At 40.2% G+C, this 24,996-nt stretch overlaps 1 protein-coding gene and 1 pseudogene across 7 annotated transcripts in view; both read right to left on the reverse strand.

Moving 5' to 3' along the window:
* The window catches only part of CLYBL (citramalyl-CoA lyase), a 208,732-nt gene that overhangs the window by 56,716 nt on the left and 127,020 nt on the right, over positions 1–24,996 (reverse strand). The window lies entirely within an intron of this gene.
* Positions 5,211–17,046, reverse strand: LOC107499206 (annotated as a pseudogene).

A 24,996-nucleotide genomic window follows, 5' to 3' on the forward strand; every position in this document is an offset into this window, starting at 1 on the left:
AGGCCTTCTAAATTCACAGATAAGTCATCTATGTATTATATATGTGTATGTGTCTCCCTCCTGTTTTCCAGCATAAACTTCCCCCATGCCTTTCCTTGTATTTATTCCATTTAGATTTTCAATCTGGGATGCACTTAGCAATAGCCAACACTGACAAAGATAAAACCCTACTCCCCACTGAGAACATCTGATTTTTAAAACGTAGAAATGCTGCTCTTTACAAAATAGGACATTTCCCTTTTAATTAGCTTCAAAATACACCCAAATAATTTGCCACCAGGAAATGATAACATTTTGGACTATTTAAAAATAATTCCCATTTATGCAAAACCAATTTGATGAGAGGCACAAGCTAGTGAAACCTTCAGTTTTGAGATAAATTCAGCGGCTTCTGTGGGGACAGCTGTCACTATTATGGGAAAATTCACCTAATCGTCAGGCTTTTATCATTGTTTTCTTTCAGAAAACTGTTGTCTAAGGTGTGTTTGCTGAAATATTTGGGAACAATTGCCAATTGAGGCTCGAGTACACCCATTCGCCTTTGCTGAAAATGTGGATCTTCCCGCTTCCTTCCCTTCTATAGATTTTCTCACTAATCATCTAGTTTTCTAACAGTTTAAAACAGAATATGTAGCCACACAAGCTCTATGGTGTTACATCATACTCTCTTTGACAATGAACATATATATTGTGCTCACCCACCCTGCAATGTGCTGGCACTGAGTCCTGAGATGGGTGTCCAACAGGAAGGGCATTTTGGCTTTTCTGTGTGCATGAATGAAATTAAATCTCTAAATAAAAGGGAAGAGGAAATTATATGATTTTCTGATGTGTATTTCTTCTAATGCACAGGTTGTGACAATGACCAACTTTCTGGCTCTTTTGGTAAGTGAGATCCCTGCCAGGTGAACCACTGCTGATAGGTTTGCTATCACGAGATGAACAATGCTCCCCAAACCATACCCGGTCCTTACCTGCTGTGGCTTCTGTTGGTAGAAAAAAAAATCTGAGCCCTGCCTGTATAAATATAAATATTTCAGGAGCTTGGCTGATGGCAAGCTTCGCACGACCATGCAGAAGCCAAGCTTGATTGCCCTGGCGTGGTGTGGGGCTCCCCAGGTGGCAGGGGCTAAGAGCGGGCAGTAGAGTTGCTGGGGGGTGGAAGTGAGTGCCTCCAGTCATTCTGAGTAGCCCCTAGGCTTATTACTGACGAGGGCTGACAGGCTCCTAAGGGGAGATCCTGTCCATTTTTTTTTTTTTTTTTTTTTTGCAGCAGGGATAATGGGCCATGCATGGGGTCCTGCGGCAGAGACTGGTGATTTTTTGTGTGACTATGACTACATTCCTCATCAACAAGGCCACACTCATGGTCTCTTTGGAGGACATTGACTCGCTGGAGGATTACCATTAAGGGATGTCTGCTCAGCGGGGCCAGGTTCTTTTCCTACCCCTCAGGGGCCTGCATGGTGCCTCCATGCTGCTTCACCCAAGCCAGACAGAAGGGCAGGACACCAGGTCTGGGAATTAGAGAGGGCGATCGATATGTGTATATACAATGCGGTCACGGACAATTGCAAAGGCTCACACGTAACCCCACTGGGAACTGGTTAAAACTGAAGTCTGTGATGAATGACTCACGGAACCCAGACCTTGACTGGTCTGCCTGGGAGTGGCCAGAAGTGAAGTTCATAATATTTGTGATTCATGGAGTTCAAGTGACTAGAATGTATGTAAAAGATTCCAGGACTGGCCCTACAAATAAAAATAACTATTTAAACAGGGACAAATTTGTCACTCCTGAGTGATTGTGAAACCTTGAATTATGAGATCACTACCTTTCAAGTTTAGTGTCAAAGGAAAGACTACTTCATTGAAACATAAATCTTACACCTTGAGTTCTACTGCCTCAGCACCCTGAGATAACTGCCACCTTGTCAGTACATTGAGATTCCCTAATGATTGGCATGTGTTCAAGTGGGGAAACCATCTAGAATAATTAGAGACTGTGTACTTATAAGAACCAAAACAGATATGGAATTAGAATGCAGCTATTTTGAACTTTTGACTTTTGATGAGGTAAAACTGATAAGGATTTTTTTTAAAAAAGGAATTCAGTTATATCAAAGTTTAGTAGGTTTTAAGAAGATCAGAGTTGAATGATAAATGTGGAATTAATTTACATGGTTTACTGTTCTCGTAACAGTTGGTTTCCCTGATGAATCAAAACAAAACATTTTGGACCCCAGACTGCTGAGAGTTGGGTTATAATAGGATCAAAAGTAAAAGTAAACTCTGGATGGAGAGAAGCTGTATCAGTCAGAGCTCTCTAGAGAAACAGAACCAAAATGATATAGAAGATGGTAGATAGATAGATAGATAGATAGATAGATAGATAGATAGATAGATAGACAGACGATAGACAGAAGTAGAAGACAGAAAGACAAACAGACAGATAGACAGATGACAGATAGCTAGATAACTTCATTTTAAGGAATTCAAAATCTACAAGGCAAGCTGGTGAGCCAGGAACTTTAACAGGAATTGATGTCCTGGCACAGAATTTCTTCTCCAGGAAACCTCAGTTTTTGCTCTTAAGGCCTGCAACTGATGATTGGATGAAGACCTACATTATCCAGGGTAATCTAATTTACATAAAGTCAACTGACTGTAGATGTTAACCACATCTATAAAACGTGGTTAACAGCAACATCTAGGTTAGTGTTTGATTAAACAACTGGGTGCTATAGCTTTGCCAAATTGACATAAAGCAGATCATCACAGTAGCTTTCTTCCAAACTGAAGCCCATGCAGATTCAGCCTTCCCCTTTTTAAAAGGGTCCTGTAAGCTACACCCCATCAAAAGAGAGATGTGCTGCAGCTCTCCAGTCTTCCTCACCAGATGTTAGTTGGAAGAGGGTTGCAGATCTTGAGCCTTGCATAAATGGTGTGCAGAAAGGGGACTGGCAAAGAAGGCGAAATGGCGGGGAAGAAGATCTACCCATTTTATGGTTTGAGTTATGGTTTTACCAGTATCTCCAAAGCAGTTACTCTAACTACAGCCAATAAAAGAATGGTTGTGCGTGCCACCCACCTGACCTGTTCCTGGCACATGCTCTTAATCACCATCATTTTCAAATATTTACTAAATGTGCCCTTTGAGCATGATGTGCTCTCAACATGTGGGTGAACATCATGAAATGAGGTTATGAATGTACTGTATTGGGCCAACAAGTCATGGGTGTTCTCATCCCAGAGAAATGTAAGCTTCCTTCCCTGCTAATTATACTCTAAGTCTTTCCTGTCATAATTTTTATAGTTATAAAATATTTTAAACACAAAACATCCTTCATTTAAAGACTCTAAATCAAAAGGGAACAAAACTCTTGGAATAAAACTGTACCATTTCGTTTATTTCTAAGGTCAGATAATAATAAGTAAGATTTACATGTTACTTTATCATTTATAAAGCGTTTTCATATATTCTTATTTTTTCTCCTTGCGGCAACCTTGAGAGATCAATGGTTTTTTCCCCATTTTACAGGTGACAGCACAAAGGCTCAGAGAAGTTAATAGATTTTCCTGATATCACACAACCACCAGCATGCTAGGCACTGACTGGAATGGCAATTCTCTGCTGTAGCTACAACGTGAGCTGCCTAGATGATGTGGGGGGTTGTGGATGGCGACCAGCTCCATTCTCAAACCCTGGTTTATGCAGTTACATAAATGTGGCCAGAATCTGACTGCCCAGTAAATCATGAAATTGCTCTCTGCTTATGGAAAACCTTCACTGAAGACGGTGTTCCCACATATGGCCAGGTACCTATTCCCCTCTATGTGTCTTTGTTGGGTGCAGAGAACACTATTGGAAATCGGTGGGAGATCTCTGCACAATAACGAGTAGGGAATGAGAAGCAGGACGTGAATCTATTCCACAAAGTGAAAACTTACATCCTAACAAATAATTAAGAAAAAATTCGAGGTCATTTCCTCAGCCGATCAACAGTGGCGGAGCCAACTTTGGATTAAACACTTCTGCTCAGTGGTTTTGACATTCTCAGTCAGGCATATCTTGATGAAATTAGAGATGCAGAAAATATTTTTTGATGGAGTGCAGAAACAAAACAGCTAGAAGGGAAGCCAATTCTGTGTGCAAACTTGTGCAGACTGAGATAAAGAGGAAAAGGGAAAGCAGGAGAGTAAAGAGTGTGTGTTCATGTGTGTTTATAAATGAAGGAAGATGAAAGCGAGTTATAGAAGAGGAAAGGGGAAGCTGGGGTGATACTAATTAATTAGACTTTAAGATCTTGGCAGCAAGAGGTGTGTTTATAAACAATCTTCACTAAAACATACCTTTCCAACTTTTAACTGTTTTATTTGCCAGAAATAGTCTCTGTCTAATTATTCTGTGTTTGTTTCAATTCAAAAGTGGAGAGGAAAATACTAGTAAGTGAATGCAACCATTCTTATGCTATAATATAGATTTCTGCAAAGATTAATGTTTCTAATGCTCAATTAATAAAGTGTAGCCAATTCAAACTATTTTACAAAAAGATTAAGGTGTGGGGGAGCTGTTAGTCAGAGGCTTTTAAGCTAGTACAAAAGAAAAATTAGACAGATATAAAAAATAATAGAATCCTAAGCATTTCGGAATGTCTTAATAGCATGCTTATACTAAGCCACCAGCAAGCCAACTAATTTTCTTCTTGGAATTTAATTCTAGAAAAGTCTGAACTGTGAGGAGAGAATGAAGACTCACAGACATGCCAAATCTTTTTAAATAAGTATCTCCCAAGTATCCTTTCTGAGGAAGTTACTAGAGGATGTACTCCATTAAAATGAGGGAATAAACCAAGAAATAAAATACACGAGATGGAATAAAGTGAAGATCCAACTCGGAAATCAGGCCAAAGGACTTACAAAGTATTTCTCAGGAAAACAGAATGGGAAGCCACCAGATAACAATTTAGTAAGCAGCCAGCACGACTGGAGCAGTGGATAACGACTTTAGGGGGGAAAAAATAACTTATTTTTAGGTTACTTAATGTATTTAAAGATATTTTACAACTCTGTTGGAGAGCTTGGGACTGAATTAGTGAGAGATATATAGAAAATAAGCAAATTCAATAGGTGGAAAGCTAAATAAACTGTGATACATTCATAAGATGAAATATTATTCACCAATAAAAAGAAGACATGAAGGAATCTGAAATGCATATTGCTAAGTGAAAGAAGCCAGTAAACATACTGTATGATTCCAACGATTTGACATTCTGGAAAAGGCAAAACTATAGAGAAGTGAAAACATCAGTGGTTCCCAGGGGATTCCCTGGGGGGCAGGGTGAATAGATGGAACAAAGAACAAAGGGGATTTTTAGGGTAATAAAACTATTCTGTATGGTACTGTAATGGTGGATCCATGACATTATGCAGTAGTTAAAACCCATAAGTTGTACAATGCAAAGAATGAATCCTAATGTAAACTATGAACTTCAATTAATAAGCATTTTTTAAAATAAACAAATAAAACCAAGGCAATTATTAACTTCAAGAAGAAAATTAGAAAGCAAATATAATTACAATAAATCATATGGCTCAGTGATGACAGTAAGAGGGAGGGCTTTCGACTATGACACATGTGGTGTCTTGGTGCTGCCTTGCAACACACGCCGAAATTCCTTGGCTACGTCCTTGATGAGAACAACAAGTCCTAATTTTCCACAGATAATAAAAATCAGAGATATGCTTATTTAATAACAGGAGCAATTTTGTTCATTCATTTATTCACAGAACAATGTGAATTAAACCACCTGTCAGGCACTATGGTAAATGCTGAGCAAAGACAAATATGTTATAGTTCCTGGTTTTGTTTTGTTTTTGTTTTTGTTTTCTTGAGATTCAAGGATGTTTTATAGTTAGAACACACAGTCAAAATCTGGGAGTGGCTGCTAAGCCACGAGAAGAGCTAGCTGTCGTCTGGGATCAGGAACCTTTCTTGCCTCCCTCATAGCTGCTAGACTGAGTCTCTAGACGACATGTGAAGTATAACAGTCACACGTCCAAGATAAAGACCAAACAAGGTAGGAGGCCCTGGGGTTCAGTTCACAAGCCCCATGTAATCATCTCTAAGGGAGCTGATTCTTATTGTTCTTATCCACACAGGTCCCCACAATCTTCAAGCAGATCTCATCATCCTGCTAAATCACAATGTCCTCGTCAATTATCTTGTAACAACATGGTGGGTTGGAGTTAGGCTCAAACTCCATCTCTGATGGGATGCAGTATTGAGAGATGAAGCAGGACATAGGTCCAATATCTGTGAAGAGTCCAACCTTACTGACCTGAGTGACAACAGCATTCATGACATCCCCTTTAAAAGGCTGGAAAACGATGGCCTTGTACTTAACTGGATAAAGGACAAGGCCTCGGCCTGGCTGCATCACACCAGCACCGACATTGTCGATGGCATTGACAGTGATTGCAAAGCCATACTTGCCCCTTGGTGAAGGGCTTCTGCTTCACAGTGCTGAGCAGGCAGTGTGGGTGCAGCAGGGGCTCCTGCTCCAGGGAGATGTGACAGAACGTCATCCGGGAGGGGGCTGGACAGCAGCCGAATCTGCGCCCCCACGGGCAGCCTACAGTTCCCATTTTTAAGATACTCAGAGCCTGCTAAGGGACACAAGTAAATACAGATATTTTTCAACATCCAAAATCTAATTCATTCCTTGAAAATGGCCAAACAGCAAGTTTTGGGACAGCAAGAGCCTATATTCCATCATTATCAATGGAACCAACAGGATTGTATTTTCAGCCCACCCCAAATCCCCAATCAATCCCCTCAAAAAAAACATATTAAAAAGTTTAACTGCCTATATAACAACCCACCAAGTGTTTTCTACATAATGAAAAGGACTGAAAACACCAGTTATCTAATTATTTAACAATCAACGAACACTCATGGGTGTGTTTTTATGGTATGTGATACTGTATGCAACTTATGTTTTCATTCTATGCCACATTAAACATGTATGGTAATGTACACAAATAATGAGATGACATGCTAGGGGAACTTTCTTAGACTACTTAATAACATGAGATGGACTTTTGCAATAACGCACACATTTAAATGACATGCAGTGCGATCCTGGCAGAAGAATGGCTGAACACCCTCCAATCCTCTAATCTGAATCCATATGAAACCTAAATGTTTTTGCCAGCACACACATTCAACCCATGTTAGAATTTTTATCCAGATGGTAAATTTTGGGTTAAAAGTTTCTACAAGTTATTACGGTGACTGCTCCAATAGTGGGAGTTGAGAGAGTGGGGAGTTTTGTAGTAATATTGAGACAATGAAGCAATGTGACAATGATCCCCGCATAGGGTTACATGATCAAAGGAGGAAATAGAACTGTATTCAGACAAATACAACTAGGTATACATTCTGTGTGCATAAAGCCAGGTGAACAAAGAATACGGAAGCAGCACATCTACTGTAAGTTTCTGTAAGTTTCTGAGTGACTTTTTCCTATTTCTATTATTCTATTATCATTGTTATATTTTTAAAATTTGGGCATGTGCAAAAACAATGGATAAATATAAATGTGAGCCTACATGAATGTAAGTAACATGCCCATCCCTGTGCTCTGTCTGAATAATCTTCCGTGCCTGGTTAGATCACTGCAAGTAGAGAAGGTCAGACACTCAGGAAGATCACCTGGAACAGGTCAGTTTTAGAGAAGCTAGGATACTCTGCACCCAGCAGCCAATGAATGTAAATGTTGAAATATACATATATATATTACGAGTATTTTGCTTTGTATAGTAGGTAGCTGAGGGTGTATCACATTTTTGTAATATAAATTACACCGAAGAAACACAAGGGGAGCTCAGTATTTAAAAGTCCCTTGTAGAGAATTCTTCAGATGAAAAAAATTCCTTTAACTTTAGGAATAGTTACCCCCTGGATTTAATTCTTTTGATAAATTGGATTTTTCTCAAAGCAGCAGCACCTTCATGCTTGTTTTAGACAATTATGATACAGCAGCTTGATGGAATATTGAGTAGTCACTAACATTTATAATTATGAAGACTGTTGTGATGTAGAAAAATGCTTGTGGTGTCCTAAGTGAAAAGAGCTGAACATAAAATTATATTTAAACTATTATTGCAACTAAGTAAAAATGAATGGAGAAGGGCTGGAATAGAACATGAAGTAAGGAAAGTATTTTTTACTCACATCACATTTAAATCACAAGTAGAATAGGTGGAGCTTTCCAAAAGCGAATCCTACCTTATAGCTACAGAAACTGAGGAGGGAAAATGCCTTCGTGTTTTGGCTACAGCAATGTGAGACATCCACAATCACAGAAGCTTAACATAGTAGCAGCTCCTTTCTTGTTTGTGTTGAATCTAATCTGTGGTGGTTTGGAATGGCCAGGGCTGTGCCTTCTGCACAACACAGTCTTCAGAGACCCAGGCTGCCAGCGGCAATATAATCTTTAACCTACAAGTTCCAAGGTCTCTCTCTCTCTGGCTATTTATAACAAGAAAAAACATGGAAGTAGTGAAGGTTTTATGAGTGAAGTCTGTATCCACACTCTGTGGGTCATAATATGCCAATATATTACTACTGCTAAGGAGGCTGGGAAACATCACTGTGTGCCAGGAAGAAGTAGAAGCGGGTTCTGGCGAAAAGGCTAGCTGATCTCTGCCACACAAATTCTCACATCTAACCAGAGGTAGAGCAAGAATGAGATTCCAGGTTTTCCACTCTGTCAGTGCTTACTTACATTTTCATCTCTCATCCTCTCTCTTTCTCACATGTGTTAAAGATGAAGACTTCCGTGTTGAAATCTAAAGAGAAAAAGGTTGTTCTATGTCTAAAGACTCTCAATTTACAATCTGACTCCTTTTATAAAACCCATTACATTCTCAATGAAAATCATCCCTGGGAAGGAAATAGTTACCAGGGATAAATCCAAGGTTCTGGAACGAGAGAATTTGGCTAAGAGCTGACTTGGCTGAGAAAGAATGAGCAAATACGGACATAATTACATGGCCCTTATATTTCCAGTGTCACGCACATCTTTGCTTAGGCATTATCCCATTATTGATGGGTAAGAGGAAAATCAAATCCTACCTGTAGCACACATTAAGACCCCCTACCACTTCCTATGAAATCCCAGCCAGAAGGCACTAGTAGGGAGTTGGCATATTTATCTTTTTGGGGGCCTGTTTTACTAGGCTCTTGCCCAACTTTTCACATCTATTTCACTGTGATTGTAACCAACAAAAATAAGGATGCAGTCACTGGGAGCCATTTTCAAGCAAAAATACATTTAAAAAACACACGCATTAAAATATTACTTTGGTGTAGGCTCCAGCATTCTGGAAAACAGATACCTGTCCTAAGGTAGGCATTTTTGATGTTCTCATCTGGTAAACAAATCAGTTTGAATCAGAACTGATCAGGGACCAAATCTTACGGGTCCTTGATGGGGCTTGGTGAGTGTGGTTTATGCCAAATATCTAAGTTATAGCCAGGGCTTAGATTGGACAATGAGAAAACATAAAATTGCTATTTTATATTTCTCTCTCCCTTGCCAAGACTAACCAATACAATGCCTTGAACATTTAGGTACTTGGTAAATACTGAGATGATTGTTATAAACATAATTATGTCATGTTGTTTGAGTATAATTCAGAAACTATTGAAGTAAATATAGATAATTAGACTTATACGAAATGCTGCCCCATTGCTCTGCATGTAGGCCTGCTCAGAACTATTCATAGGCCTACCCTTTCCCTCATCCAGATCTTTCGCACATACCATCAACAGCTACACACATACCATCCATACCACCCCCCCCCCCTACACACACACACATTGCGTCTTGCTGCTAGTAGGATTTCAGCTCTCTTCTGGGACTGTGACTTCAAACCTTTATTCTTGGGTGTGCTGCTCTTTAAAGTTGTCCCATGGGTGATCCCAAGTGTCCTGGTGAGCAACCGGGTCTGAAGCGCTTCCCCTGTGAGGCCGAGTGGGACAGTCCGGGTGGGAGTGCTGCCCCTGGGGCCAGCGGGGAAACCTGTGCTTCAGGAGGCCGTGCCGCATCACAGTCCCCCCGTTTTTATTTCTACATCCAAAAGGGGAGACCTCACTTTTGGGATAAAGAAACTTCTAGGAAGCTTGATTCTTAGGCTCTGAGCTTAGAGTCCGCCTCCAACCATATGAACTTGGGTGAGTTCCTTATTTCTGCAGTGGCTTTGCCAGCTCATGAACCGTGGCTTGCTGCGACCTACAACAACATCTGCATGACAAGGAAGGAGGAAAGGGAATGTACAAGCCGGTATTAGGATTCTTCAGGAAGAAAACTGTCTTTTAAAAAAATATACATTTAGTCACCTTCAATGTCATTAGGTGAAGGGTAGAAAGAGCTACACCAGCGGTCCCCAACCTTTTTTGGCACCAGGAACAGGTGCTCCTACTATTAGATGGTCTAATGCCTGATGATCTGAGGTGGAGCTGAGGCTGTGATGCCAGTGCTGGGGAGCGGCTGCAAATACAGATGAAGCTTCGTTCGCTCACCTCCTGCTGTGTGGCCTGGTTCTTAACTGGTACCAGTCCATGGCCTGGGGTTGGAGATCCTTGGACTACTCTGTTCAGTTAAAAAAAAAAAAATAGCTGGTTGGGCCATTTGCTAGTGGAAAGAGAACCCTCAGGGTAAGGCTGAGCTGGATCAGGAGTGAGCCAAAAAAAAAAATAAAAGGAAGTTTCTCTGCAAAATAAAGTAGGATTGAAGAATTTCTAGCAGTTCAAGAAGGAAGGGGAGAGGGAGTCCAGAAAGGTGTTGTTCATGGCAACTTTTCTATTTTAAATAATTTATTGTGCTGTAATGTGATTCCTAGAAGTGGAGGGCTTAGGGAACACAAAGTGGCCGTCACCTAATTTACTGGTGGGATATAATGAGCACTCACAATATGCCAGGCATTAGGTTATGCAGCTTATATGCACAGTCTGATTTAATCTTCATATCCACTCTGTGTGATAGCCTGTCACTATCCCCATTTTACAGATGAAGACACAGAGGCTTGCCAAGGACTAGACACCCAGTAAATTGGTGCCCAAATCCAAAGTCTACCCTATTTATTAATCACTAGAGCATATTGTCTTCATGAATACCGAGGACTCTAGTAGCTATGGAGCAGAATTATTTGTGGTTTACTAATTAATGGTGATAAAAAGCATCCCGTAAATGCCAGGTACTAAATAAATACTAGTATTACCGTTCTTGCACTTGACCACTGACATCTAAAAATGAAAACGTGACAGGCTAACAAGGGCTTATTAATGTCACATGAAAATGGTATAGTTAAATACTCGTGTTTGCATTCCACTGGATATTTATATTCTGATGACCATATTCTCAGGCACTGATCTCCCATTAAGATCGGGATCGTTTGCAAATCCCAAAGAAAATATGGCTGTGTCACTTCATTTTTTTCTGAGACAATAAGAAGAAAAGTGGTCACCATTTTGGCGCAGAATTGTAAAGCAGAAATCACGGTGCCTCTACCACTCCTGCTTCAGAAAAAAGAAATTATAGCCTTTCATTCTCCTAGCAGCATGTAACTAAGGTTTAGATGAATGAACAGATGCATGCAAAAATCAGCCACGCGCATAGAAAACATTCATTTTCACAATCTGGTAAATCTGCTAGGTACGCATGAAACAGAGCCAAATTGATTTCAGCAGAATGCAATGTCACAGCCTTGGCACAACAGGGATCCTCCTCAGCCTCACTCACTGCGCCAGGGCTGTTTCCATGTAGGGTCCTGGGTGTATTTAGCACTCAGCCACCAAGGGTCTGTGCATAGTCCCATAATTGGTGGCATGACGTGCCAAACCTCAGCTGACCAGCTTGTGTTGTTTCCATTGCTACCAACAGACCAGAACATGCAACTACGTTCTTGCTTTTCATGCCTCAAGGACTTTTCTGAGCTTCTGGTTACCTCGTCCCATATCCCTCCTCTAGGTAGTTCACAGAATTATGGAATCTGAAATATAGGAAGTGTGTCCTTAGGGATCGGCTTGTCCAACTCTTTCATTTTATGGATGAGATCCAGGGAGGAAGAGAGTCCTACCCAAGACCACACTGGTCATTAATAATGACCCAGGCACCTTCTGAGCCCCAAACCCATGTTTGTTTGTTTGTTTGTTTGTTTTTACCACATGCTATCTCCACTGAAATCTGGACACAGACTATTTAAGATGGGATGTCTGCAATTCCATCAACTCCAAACACCTATATGTCTATGAAATAATTATACTGCAAAGGGCTCTGTTTAGTCTGCCCTTGGATTGACTTCCTATTTGTCTACTGGACCACAAGTTCTCAAATCTATAACAATACGAGTTTGCAATCCCTTATTAGAAAACCTGGAAGCAAAGGTGTTTTTGGAGTGAAGAGTTTTTTGGACTTTAGAAGGGTAAAATGGTACCTATACAGTCTATTTTATATCAGCCCTCCGTACATTTTATAGAGTAAAATGTACGACTAGCCATGCTAAGGGAATAGAGTCTGCAAATTATCTCATGTCATTTTAGGTTAGGTTTGCTGCTGAGTGAGTTGGCTGAAAGTTTATGATAAAACTTTTGGTTTCCAGAGCTCTTTGGATTTTGGAAATGTGGATAAGAGAGTGTGGATTTATATTACTCTCTTCATACAAGTAGCCTTAAATAAACATCATGGGCCAGAGTGTATCATCACTTCATCAATAAAAGGGTGGTTTTTTTCATGAGAATTTCCTTGGCAAGACTTTTGTTTCTCTACAGACTTCAGTTATTGCAGTTGTGTCTCAGTTACATCCCAGATAACAAAACGGAATGGCCCTAAACTGCACAGACCTCAGGGAGCCTGAGTTCAGAAACTGACTACCCTGTTTGTTTCTCGGACGTTTTTTCTAAAATAGATACAGCTGGGATCACCGAGGGGCAGGCACGTTATGAGGCAGCTGGGGAGGTCGGGGTAGGGACTGGCAGCAGCACCTGTCCTCTTGGGCTTTGGTAAAAGCAGAGCAGAGTGGGCTTGCCACCAGGTCCCCAATGGGCAACTGATCGTGCCTGTGTCTCTGGGCTTTCTCGGGCTCCAACCGCTTCTCAGCTTTCTCCTTCTCATCAGATGGGCAGGTTTCCAGAGCTGTCAGATTTTCTTCTGCCCAAGTTAACAGGGACATTGATTTTGGAGGAAGGGAGGCCCTTCCTCCCCCAGCCCATCCTTCCCTTGCTCCTGGCTTAGCCACGCCAGCTCTGTGGCATTGTCCGGTTTTATTAGTACTGCCTGGCTGAGGCCTCCTTTCCCAGGTGGCCCCTGCGATTTCCAGCCCTTCTCCCCTTGGCATGTCAACGTGCACTCTGGTCTCCCAGGGAGAGCCTGCTTACCTGGATAATGGGCACTTGACCCCCTGGTTTCTAAAGTGGGCTTCTGTACCACAGCAGGGCTTGCATCTGTTTTTATTGTTTTCTGGACTGTTGCCAGGAGGGAGTCCTATAAACATGACCTTGCTTGACTGGCTTTGGGATTGATGGAAATCAGATCACTTTGGGGGTTCTAATGGGCCTGGATGAAGGGGTTTTGGAGTGGCGCAGGAGGGTCTACTGCATTCGTGAGGAGGCCCTTTGCTCCTTCAGAACTGGAACACGGCTTTCCTGAATTTTTTCATCAGGTATAGAATTGGAGGCACCTGTTTCTTTGAGGGATTTCCCTGTAGAGACCAGGGGATGTATGTTTATTTAGACAACTATAAAGTTCTTCTAAGAAAAAGAATCCATTTTTGCCTTTTGGAACAGACAGGGTTGGTTAAGTTTGGAGGCAAAGGAAGGATGGAAGGAAGGAAAGGAGAGAAGGAAATCCTGTCACCCACATTATCTGTCTTCCCCATTGCCCTCATTTCTTCTCACTGACTATTGTGACAGGGTGTGGATGGCCTCCCCATCCAGCCTTGTCTAGATCCACTCTGTTCTACTGCATCCAGAATGTTATTTAGTGAGACACCATCTCTGCTGCTTAGCGGCCTTCCGCTACCCTTAGAATACAGGTATGGTCCTTACCATTTGGCCTTGCACAACCCCCAGGCTCTTTAGAATCTCCCTGCACAACCCCCAGGCTCTGGGCACTCTGGCCTCAGGGACCTTCTCACAGGCTTCTTGCTTCTCCTAGGCCTTTGCACACACTTCTCCTCCTGCCCAAAGGCTCTTGAGAGGAGGGACTGCATTTTCTTTGCTCACCATTTATCACCTCAAGGGTTAGCCTTGTGTTGCCAGAGAGTAGCTCCTCAAAATTATTTGATGAGTTATTGAGTGAAACATTTATCTAGCTGGTATGATGACCTCACCAACAGTGCTGCTGCTCCTACGTAAGAAAAAAACGCCTGTGTTACTTCGGTGTAGAATGGACATTTCCACTTGCTGGCAAAATTTCTGGCGTGGTTGTTCTTTAGAGTCCAGATGTGAGGGCCAACTCTCCACTCCCTGGAGGCAAGTGAGTCGTGGTGACTACACTGCGCTTCGCGTTTCTCCTGAGGCGTCCCAGGGCCCTCTCTGATAGCAGACTGGCACGTCTTCCCTGGATTTTCGTGTTGGCCAAGGGGAACATGGCACATTGGTAATAATGTCAGTAAACTCTGAAGCTGCCAAGGAGAGCAGCAAGCGAAGGCCAAGGGGAAGCCAGCAGAGCCTTAAACATGCAAGCCCTGGAAATCATCTCATTACCAGAGGTGCCAGCCGTCACACCCTGGATGGAAGGGCATAATTGCTGAAAACAGCTAATCACTAACAGCACGGCAGCCAAAGGCCTATAGCCATCCCTTTCTTCACTTCAGGATCTGTCCTACCACAGGGGGAAAGGTGCCAAAAGAGGAAGCCATGCATGAAGACTCAGTTCCCATCTCAGAGAAAGAGCATTTCTTCCCCTTTCACAAGATGCTTTGTGAGCCCTCTCTTATGTGTTATCGGTCTTGAAATCTTGAGGCTTTTATCCAAATGCAGTGCTTTTGGACTTCAGAGATGTGATCGTAGGCCCAGCATGGCAGAGGATGGTCTTCTGTGTGACACTGGGTATTCACAGAAGATGTCTCGCAAATGGAACATTTTGCTTTCAGGAGGGTGTGTGCACAAATGTGGACTGGGCACTCCTTATGGAGTCACTACTGCATAAGGTTCCTGGGAGAACAATGGAATAAATAATGGGCCTCATAGTTTCTTCGATCAATTAAATTATAAATGTATTTATGATGATCCATTAAAATAAGTGGATGGCTTCGTCTAGCAAATGTTCATATAGATATCAACACAGAAGATGTCACAGGTATCTGGGAGGCATGTAGTACGTACATAACACTAACAAGTATCGCACCTGGATAAAGTCAAGCATGTCTTTCTCCCAAGCCACTTCTCTCAACCATCTGTTGAGCATCTCTGGTGTGTCTAAAGCTGAACCAGGTGCTTAGCATATAAACAAGGTTGTGGCTTCAACAACCATACTATGGAGTAAAAAGTACTAAGACTGGAGATGTCAATAAGTTTTTTTCTTAAGTCTGAAGGCATCTTTTGTGCACATAAAAGACCAAGCAGGCTACTTAAGTTTTTAAAATTATTAATGCAAAAATCTCTCTTCCTTAGGCCTTTGTATTTAGCCTACAATCTTATTATTTTAAATAAAATGGATTAATTCAAATTGAACAAATTTAAGTAAGTCCACATCTCAGTTGGTGCTATTTACATCTATTAAATTTCCTTAAATTTGTAAAGCTCTATTTATGGGTCTAATACATTCATTTTCTTTTTAAGTGGTTCATATGTTTGACCTAACAAGCAAAACTTTCCCAAATATTTGTAAGTCTATAAATTATTGAGGACCGAGGTTGCTTGTAGGCCATAGATCTTTGCCCAGCATACATACTAGACCCAGATAATTCTTCCTCTGCCAAGAAAATCCTATCTTGTAGCTGCCATAATAACAGGGAACTTCAAATTTATACACTTCAGACAGCGTTGATTTTCCTGAATCTAAATTATACTCTAATGTTTTTCTCTGCTTTGAGTTGTAACTTTCTCACCCAAGTTGCTGCTAATTTTTTTCAACTAACCTCTTTTTATAATATTCATATTCTCGGTTGGGCCCAAATTTTTTTCCTCTTAAAAATATTTTATGTGGCAAATATTACCTAACATTTACCATTTTAACCATTTTTTAAGTTTACAGTTAGTGGCATTAAGTACATTCGCAGTCTGTGCAACCATCACTGCCGACCATCTCCGGAACTTTTTCCTCCTCCCAAACTGAAACTCTGTACCCAATTAACTCTCCATTCTTCCTTTCCCCTGGCACCTGGCAACCACCATTCTACTTTCTGTCTCTATGAATCTTACTGTTCTAGGTACCTCATGTAAGTGGAATCATACAATATTTGTCCTTTGGTGACTGGCCCATTTCAGTTAGCATGATGTCTTGAGATTCATACATGTTGTAACATATGTCAGAATTTCCTTCCTTTTTGAGGCTGATTAATATTCCATGGTATGGATATACTATATTTTGTTTATTCATTCATCCATCAGGGACACTTGGGTTCCTTCTACCTTTTGGCTATTGTGAATAATGCTATTATGAACACGGGTGTGCTGGGTTCTAATTCTTATAGATATTTTAATATTACCCACCTGGATTCTGTATCAAATTAGATCTTTGTAGTTGAGCCAACCAGTGCTTTAGTTGCCAGAGATAAAGGTTTGAGGTGAGCCAAATGAATAACAAGGGTCAAAAGATACAAACTTCCAGTTCTAAAATAAGTAAATCATGGGATGTAATGTACACTACAGCATGGTGACTGTAGTTAATAATACTGTACTGCATATTTGAAAGTTGCTAAGAGAGTAAGAAATCTGGAACTATGTAGGGTGATTAATGTTAACTAGAATTATTGTGGCAATCATTTTGTAATATATACAAATACCAAATCATTATATTGTATACCTGAAATTAATATAACATTGTATGTCATATGTATCTCAATAAAAAGAAAAAGAAAAAAAAAGTCCAAGAAGGAAAGTTACATGAAACTATTGATAAAATTATAAAATTTTAAGTTGAATAATAATTTTATAAAATTATATAATAACTATATTATAAAATGGTAGTGAAAAACTGGAGACAATCTAAATATTCAGCAATAGAAAAATGGTTAACTGAGTTGAAATGAACATACTTGATGCATATTATATATCTATTAAATTAGTAAATAAATACATTTCTGTAGTGGTAAAAAAGCAGAATATAAAATTATAACAATGCAACAATGTTAAAATTATGGTTGCAAAGGGACAAAGACTGGAAAAGAACAGGGGAGTATTGAAGTGAAATTTCTGTGAGATTTATGGACCAAGAAAGATTTCTTCCCTTTTAAAAATATTCTTTCTTGCCATTAAAATCAATACAAATTAAAATTTTGAAGTAGCTGACAATACTTGTCCATAAAAATAAAGGCACCTGCTGGGTTGTTTTGGTGATGAAATAAGCTAATGGATGCAAAAGGACCTAGAAATAGTCCCTGCAGGCAATCCCAGGGTCTCCTCTGCACCTCTCCTTCCCTTCCCCCCAGCTTTAGAATCCTGAGTTTGCAGGGTCAACACTGATCACGCTGTACTCTCTACCTCTGTCTTTCCCACTAAGAGTGTTTCTTTCATGTTTTATTGGTTTTATTCTATGACTCTCATTAAAATAAACTTGCTCTTTTCTCCTTGGTTAATATACATTTTTTAAAAAACATATAGTTTTAACAGCATGGCAGTTCCCTCCAAACTCTATTAAACGTAGAGTTACCATATGATCCAACAATTACACTTCTGGGTACATATTCGAGACTCCAACAGATACTTGTACACCAGTGCTCATAGCAGCATTATTCACTATAGCCAAAGGCAAAAACAAACACAAGTGTCCAACCACAGGAATGGGTAAACAAAATGTGTTATATACATACGATGGAATATTAACTCACCCTTTAAAAGGAAGGAAATTCAAGGGGTTAATATCCAAGAATTCATACAACTCAACAACAAAAAACTAACAATCCAATTAAAAAATGCACAGAAGACCCGAACAGATATTTCTCCAAAGAGGAAATACAGATGGCCAATAGACATATGAAAAAGCGCTCAAGGTCACTAATCATCAGAGAAATGCAAATTAAAACCACAAAGAGGTATCATCTCATACCTGTCAGAATGGCTATCATCAATAAATCAAAGAACAACAAGATTGGCGAGGACATGGAGAAAAGGCGACCCTGAAAAGGGAACCCTCATACATTGTTGGTGGGATTGCAAATGGGTACAGGCGCTATGGAAAACAGTCTGGAGGTTCCTCAAAAAATTAAAAATGGATCTACCTTTTGACTCAGCAATTGAACTTCTAGTTATGTATCCAAAGAAAATCAAAACACTAATTCATAAAGATCTAAGTACCAGTATGTTCATGGCAGTGCTATTAACAATATCCAAGATATGGAAGCAACCTAAATGCCCATCAACAGGTGACTGGATAAAGAAGTTATGGTTCATATGTACAACAGAATATTATTCAGCTATTTAAAAAATGAAATCCTACCACTTGCAATGGTATGGATGGACCTAGAGGTTATTATGCTGTGCAAAATAAGTCAGACAGAGAAAGATAAATACCGTATGATTTCACTTATATGCAGAATCTAAGGAACAAAAAGAACAAACTAAGTGAAAACAGACACAAATACAGAGGACAATCTAGTGCCGGCTAGAGGGGAGCCAAATTGAAGGACTGGGAGAAAGGGGTGATGGGTTAAAGAAATACAAATTAGTAGTTGAGAAATGGTCTTGGAGATAGGGAGTATAGCATAAGGAATGCAGTCAGTAGTACCGCAATGGCTATGTGTACAGATAGATGGATGATAGAGTAATTGGGGAGATCATTTCATAAACTACATAAATGTCTAACTGATATAGTGTATATTTGAATCTAATAATAAACTATGATAAATTCACGTAAAACTTATCCTGAAAAAGTAAAAATTCTCATCTTTAAAAAAAGGAAGGAAATTTTGACACATGCTACAACACGGATGAACCTTGAAGACATTATGCTAACTGAAATAACCAGCCACAAAAGAAAAGATAATTTATGATTCCATTTATATGATGTGCCAAGAATTGCCAGAGTCATAAAGACAGAAAGTAAAATACTGGGATGATGACAACATTCTGGAGATGAATGGTGCATAACAACATGAATGTACTTAATGCCACTAAACGTAAACTTAAAAATGATGGAAAACCCAATTCAGACCGGCTCTATTAAACACTAGGGACATTTACATGACAACATCCAGTGGTGGAGGAGCTTCTGGGTGGGTGAAGCCAGCAGCTCAACAATATCAAGGATGCCTGTTTCTTCTGTTCCCACTTTACTACCCATGATGTTGCCTTTTTTCTAATTCGGGCTGTCCTTAGTAGTAACAGTGGCATCATGCCCCTTTGTCACTGTTAGCCAGAAAGAAATACTGATTTGCTGTGGTTCTCTTTTAAGAGGGAAAAAACCCTTCAGTAGAAAACTTCAGCAAGCCATTCCATATATCTCATTAGCTATAAAAAGTGATTGCTGGCAAGGAGGATTGAATTACTCTTCATTGGCCTAGTCAGACTTAGCCCTTGAGTTGGGATGTGTTCCCCGAATTCATTACCTGATGTTCAGTGTCAGAGAGGGGACAGCCCACCACGGCTGTGCCCTGCCCCCGCTCTACCAAGAGCAACAAAGTAGCACAGTGCTGAGTGCTGGCATCCAGAACCAATCCCTGCCCTCATCGGGCTTCCCGGTCATATGAAAGACAAACACTGCACAAGTATTACAGATGTGACACATGTTACAGAAGGGAAAATAATTCAGCACATGTAGAACACAGAGCCTGGGAAATCACTGAGTCTCAGTGGTCCTGGAAGACCTCCTGAGGAATGAGAGTTAGAGGATGCTGGGCAGAGCGAAGAGCATACGTAAAGATGAGTAAAGAATAAATTGTACAACTGTTGCACTCAATCTTAAATCCTTGGGATACCTCCTAGCCACAGACCAATCATTTGTTCAGTCACTCATTCATGCATGCATTCATTTCACAAATATCTACCTGCGGCAGGTGAAAACATGTGTACATCACTGGTAATAGGGATTTACTTAAGAGGTGATTAGTCTGTGAATGAATCAAGTCTTACACTTTCTCCCCTTCTCACTAGTCATCCTACTGTTTATTTGAACATGCACTGGAGTCGGAACCCAAAAAAAGTGCTGAATTTCAAACTATAAGTGGCACATTTTGCTACCTCTAATATTTAAGTTTGAAAGAAAGAGAATTTGGAATTATTAAGTTAAAATGAGGTTTTAAGATTATAAGTAAATTTCAAAGATTTATGTTCTCTTATTAGGAGTTTCTATGGATAGGCCCATTAACTGCCAATTTCAAACCTCAGCATATGCAGAAAGTAAAAATACAAACCGAAGGAGAAAAGGCACAAGCTGCACACACAGAATTTGGTAAAAAAAAAAAAAAACCATATAATTCCACTTATCTTTTCTAAGAAACATTCTATTCAAGATAGCAGTAGATCTTACTTCAAGAATTATTTCTTTCTATTACTTCTTTTCCAAAACTTTTGGCTCTTTCCGAACCAATCAATAATCATCAGATTGCATTCAATCTTATTTTTTAAAAAAATCTATCCACTAAAATGTCAATTAAATGATGCCTTAGAATGGTATGGTTCTTGCCATGAGGACACCTATGTATTTTTTCATTTATTTTGGAGGTTGAAACTGCACTTAGACAATGATGTGTAGCTCACACATTGTGAGCATTTGATAAATATTAAAATAATAAGAATGGGCAGGGGGAAAAGAGAAAACATTCAAACTGCATTTCAAGATCTTTAACAAACATTCCTTACAGATGAGCTCAGCTGTTTAGAGGCCAGGAGACTGGGCACTCCGACCGGGCCACGTGCAGCCCCAGTCCCAGGCTGAGGTCAGTGGTGATTATTCTGTAACGGAGCCCAGCCTCCTCTCTGCCCTCAATTTCTCCTACACGGCTGTTCCTTCTCCCACAGGACCTGCTCCAATGAAAGTTTGTTCTGAGGAAAGGCTTTGATAAACTTATCCTATCAGTTTGGACTCTTTCTAAAGTAAGGGGCAAAAAACCACCTCCAACTGGCTTACGTGAAAAGGGACTTTAATGGCTCAAGTGAGAGTTGAATCCAGTCAAGGATTTCCTTCAGGAGCTGCTGGAATCAGGTCCAGAAAACGCTCTCAGGGATGGGTTCTTCCCCATCCCTCAGTCCCAGCTTCTCTGGGGAGTCATCTCCATGCGGTAGACCCTGGCCTCCCTGGGCTTCACAAGCACCGTGGCTGCAGCAGTGCCAAGTTCACCTTTTCTCAGGTGATATCCTGCAAGCAAAAAATACTCACCCCTTTCTCCCACAACAGTACTGAGATTCACTCTGATTCGATCAGCTAATGTCACATGTCCTCGTTTGAGCCAGTCACTGTGGCCAGCTGAATGCAACTCACTGATTGGCTAGCCCTGAACCTCAGACTCCACAGGGGCTGCAGCCACACTCAGACCACATGGTTGGCAATTGAAATCAGCAGCTGACCTCTGAAGAGAAAACGGATGCTTGGTGACAACCACAAACGTCTTCAATATCCATTCACATTGTTCCCAGGAGTATTTCTACTCTTGCAGCAGACAAAGCCTTAAAACAAGAGTCTAAAATGGCTCTCTAATCATGAAGATTCCAGTGGTCTCCTGAGGAAGGCCCTGTGGGTAGGATTGCTTCCTCAACCCCTCAAGGCACCCGGTGACCACCTGACCTAGTGTGTGCACAGGGACAACTGGCCTCTTCTCTGATATAAGCAAACACATGACATGATTGCTTCACATATAAACCTCTACCAGAAAACCAAGGTGTTGATGTGATTGATATCCACATAATTATCCCTATTGGTACATGTGATAGATATGCACAGGATTATCTACCTCGATACCTAACCTGATTGATACCCATGTGATTATCTGCCATAAAGACACGCCCTTCCCTGCTTCTAATGCAATTACCTTCCTCCTTATGGATGGAATTGGCGCTCATGTGATGACTTGCTCCAGATACACACGTGATTGATACCCATGCAATTATCTAACACAATGATAGGCCAGTGATTGATACCCATATGATTATCTGCTAAGATGATACCCTTGCAAATGAAAATTGGCAAGTCCTGCAAGCTCTAATAATAACCCTCACCAGCAAGCCCAAACCAATGGCTTAAGGAAGTTTCTTCTTTAAAGAAAAAAAGGCCACCCATACATTGTTAAGTGCATATGTGTATTCATATGTGTGTGTATGAGTGTATATGTGTGTGTGTGAGAAAGAGATCCACCTCTTTACAGTGTTTAAAGTAAAATTTGGAATAGGGCTATAACAATGAAATAAATGTCAAGGCTCTTTCTAGCTCTAAAATTCTCAGATTCTAGGGTCTGACAATAACTAGAAAAGTGTTACTGATTTCATAGGAAATGGTAGACATTTGTTCCACCATCAATTTGTGTTTTTGTTTGCAGACTTTGGTTCCTAGTGACTGTTTTGCCCTTTGATGACTGCATAAAAAATCAGAAGCAGGGAATTATCGATGCAAATAACTACGTGCAAACGAAGGTGGGGTGCACACATGAATCAGTAAGGCCACTTACCCGGCTCCAGGGCACGTGCCGGTATTACAGACAAGGCTACGCTCAGCTCCACTTCCCAGCCTCCATGCTCTTCTTTAAAAGGGACAGTCTAAGTCATAACATGTTGGGTCATTCATTCTGCTCCCTTTTTCCAATTCGCTGTTCTGACTTTTGAGAAAAGCATGTAATATCCCCATAGAATTTGTTGATTTTCTTTGTTATTGTCAAATAATGCTAATCCATGAAGAGAACCTTCCTGGGTAATGTTAATTCAGCTGCCTGTTTTGTAATAGGATTATGTTTTCCAGGATTTAAAAATCCCACTTGTTAGCTACCAAATAGACTCCTACAACAGCTATAAAATCTAATTTAATCCCTATTGGCATTAACAAAATAGCTGAGATACAATTTGCGTGTAACTACACTTAACACCCTACAACCTCCAATAAATACATAACATTTCCTTTGAAGTTATAAAAGGAAACTGTTCAGTGGGCTAAGCGGAGTCTCATGGGTCCAATCATACAATATCTCTAAGGCAGAACAAATGTTTACATACGGTACGGATTATGGGGAAAGTTTATTTAAACAGATTAATTCATGTTTACATGTATTAATGTTCCCTTTTCCATCATGAAAATTCAAGTTAAAATGATCTTCATTTCTTTCATTTCAAAATAATTACAGGGGGAGTCAACTATTTGGTTTGCTATTATTTAGTTTAAGAATCTAATTAGGTTAGAATATATTTCAGAATAGAACGAACACGACACCAAACTCAAGGTAGGAGGCTAATACCATATTTCACTTCACAAAGGGGGAAGGCGCTTTTTGGGGGGTGGGTTAAAATAAGGGAAAAGAAAGGGGCCCAGAAATGATCCCATGGGCCAAAGAGCATGGTAAGCAGATTCCCTTTTGTCTTTGGCTCTTCATTCCCGTATCACCCTCTCTTTGAAAACGAAGTTGAGTTGGCATTAAAGGGCTTTCTGGGAATGTAAAATTCAAGTGTGGTGAAACAGACATATTTCTTCTCCCACCCCTCCTGCTCCTCCTCTTTCAGACAGGTGACTATCGGGAAGCTTATGGTAGGCCAGATGGGACCAGAGATGCGCTGGCAAATACTGTTTCAAGATGAAGGAGAGGAAAACAAGGAGGCTGACATGTAACATATCAAAGATTATCCAAGCACTAGGAAGTTGAACATGAATCTCAGGGCAGTCCAACCTCTTTAAAGATGCAAATTGCAGTCAAACACAGAAAACAGTAGGGTTCTGTTTATCCTTTCACAAAGGGTGCAAACTGCTAATCAGTCTCCATTGCTGGGCTGGCCACTTTGTTTATCAATAAACAGGAAGGCAGTTAGACTATAATTTTCCTGCCTAGTACTGGTAGCCAAAAGGAAATGCTGGCAGCTTAGTAGTACTGAGTTCCAGTTGCATCAAAACCCAATTATTATTGTAATAAGTATGGGTGTTTTCAAGTTGCACAGGCGTGCTACACATGTCCACAGATCATGTGAAACATATTGGCAGAGAACAAGCTTGGTGATACACGGACTAAGGGGACCTGTCAAAATAGGCTGGTCCTCCAAGAGCTCAGCTGTGGCGTGTTGTCTAAAAACACACACACGTTGGAAAAGAGTTAACATGGCAGATATGGAAATTTTCTACATGTTAATACAACATAACAAAAATATGGTTTGACTAAAACCAAACAACGAATAGGCAATAATCTTAGCTCCCAAATGTGATACTGTGCTATAATTGCCACTACAAACTCTATTACCACAGAATGCTTGTCCACCCTCTAAGAAAGATGTTTAGAGTTATTTTCATGTTAATGGAGCAACCTTCCTGAGATACTATGAGACCCAAATCTAAAATACAGGCCAAGATTTAAAACCTAACATATTAACAAAACTTTAATCATAAATGTGTTCAGGCATTCAAATTGTCCAAATCATGACCTTAGTTCTTTGTTTCATTTTGTCAGTATAGATGCATCTATAAATGATGAAGATGCACTCCAAATTTCATATAATTCCTGATTGGACATGACAAATGTGAAATACAAAGGGACTAAAATTTCTACAACATGATGCTTTTTTTCTTCAGATTTTCACAGATTAATGGTGCTTCTATTAATGTTGAAATAACACATGCATTATAACAGTTATACTGATCATATAAC

This window comes from Rousettus aegyptiacus, unplaced genomic scaffold, assembly GCF_014176215.1.
Source record: "Rousettus aegyptiacus isolate mRouAeg1 unplaced genomic scaffold, mRouAeg1.p scaffold_m13_p_11, whole genome shotgun sequence".
NCBI lineage: Eukaryota > Metazoa > Chordata > Mammalia > Chiroptera > Pteropodidae > Rousettus > Rousettus aegyptiacus.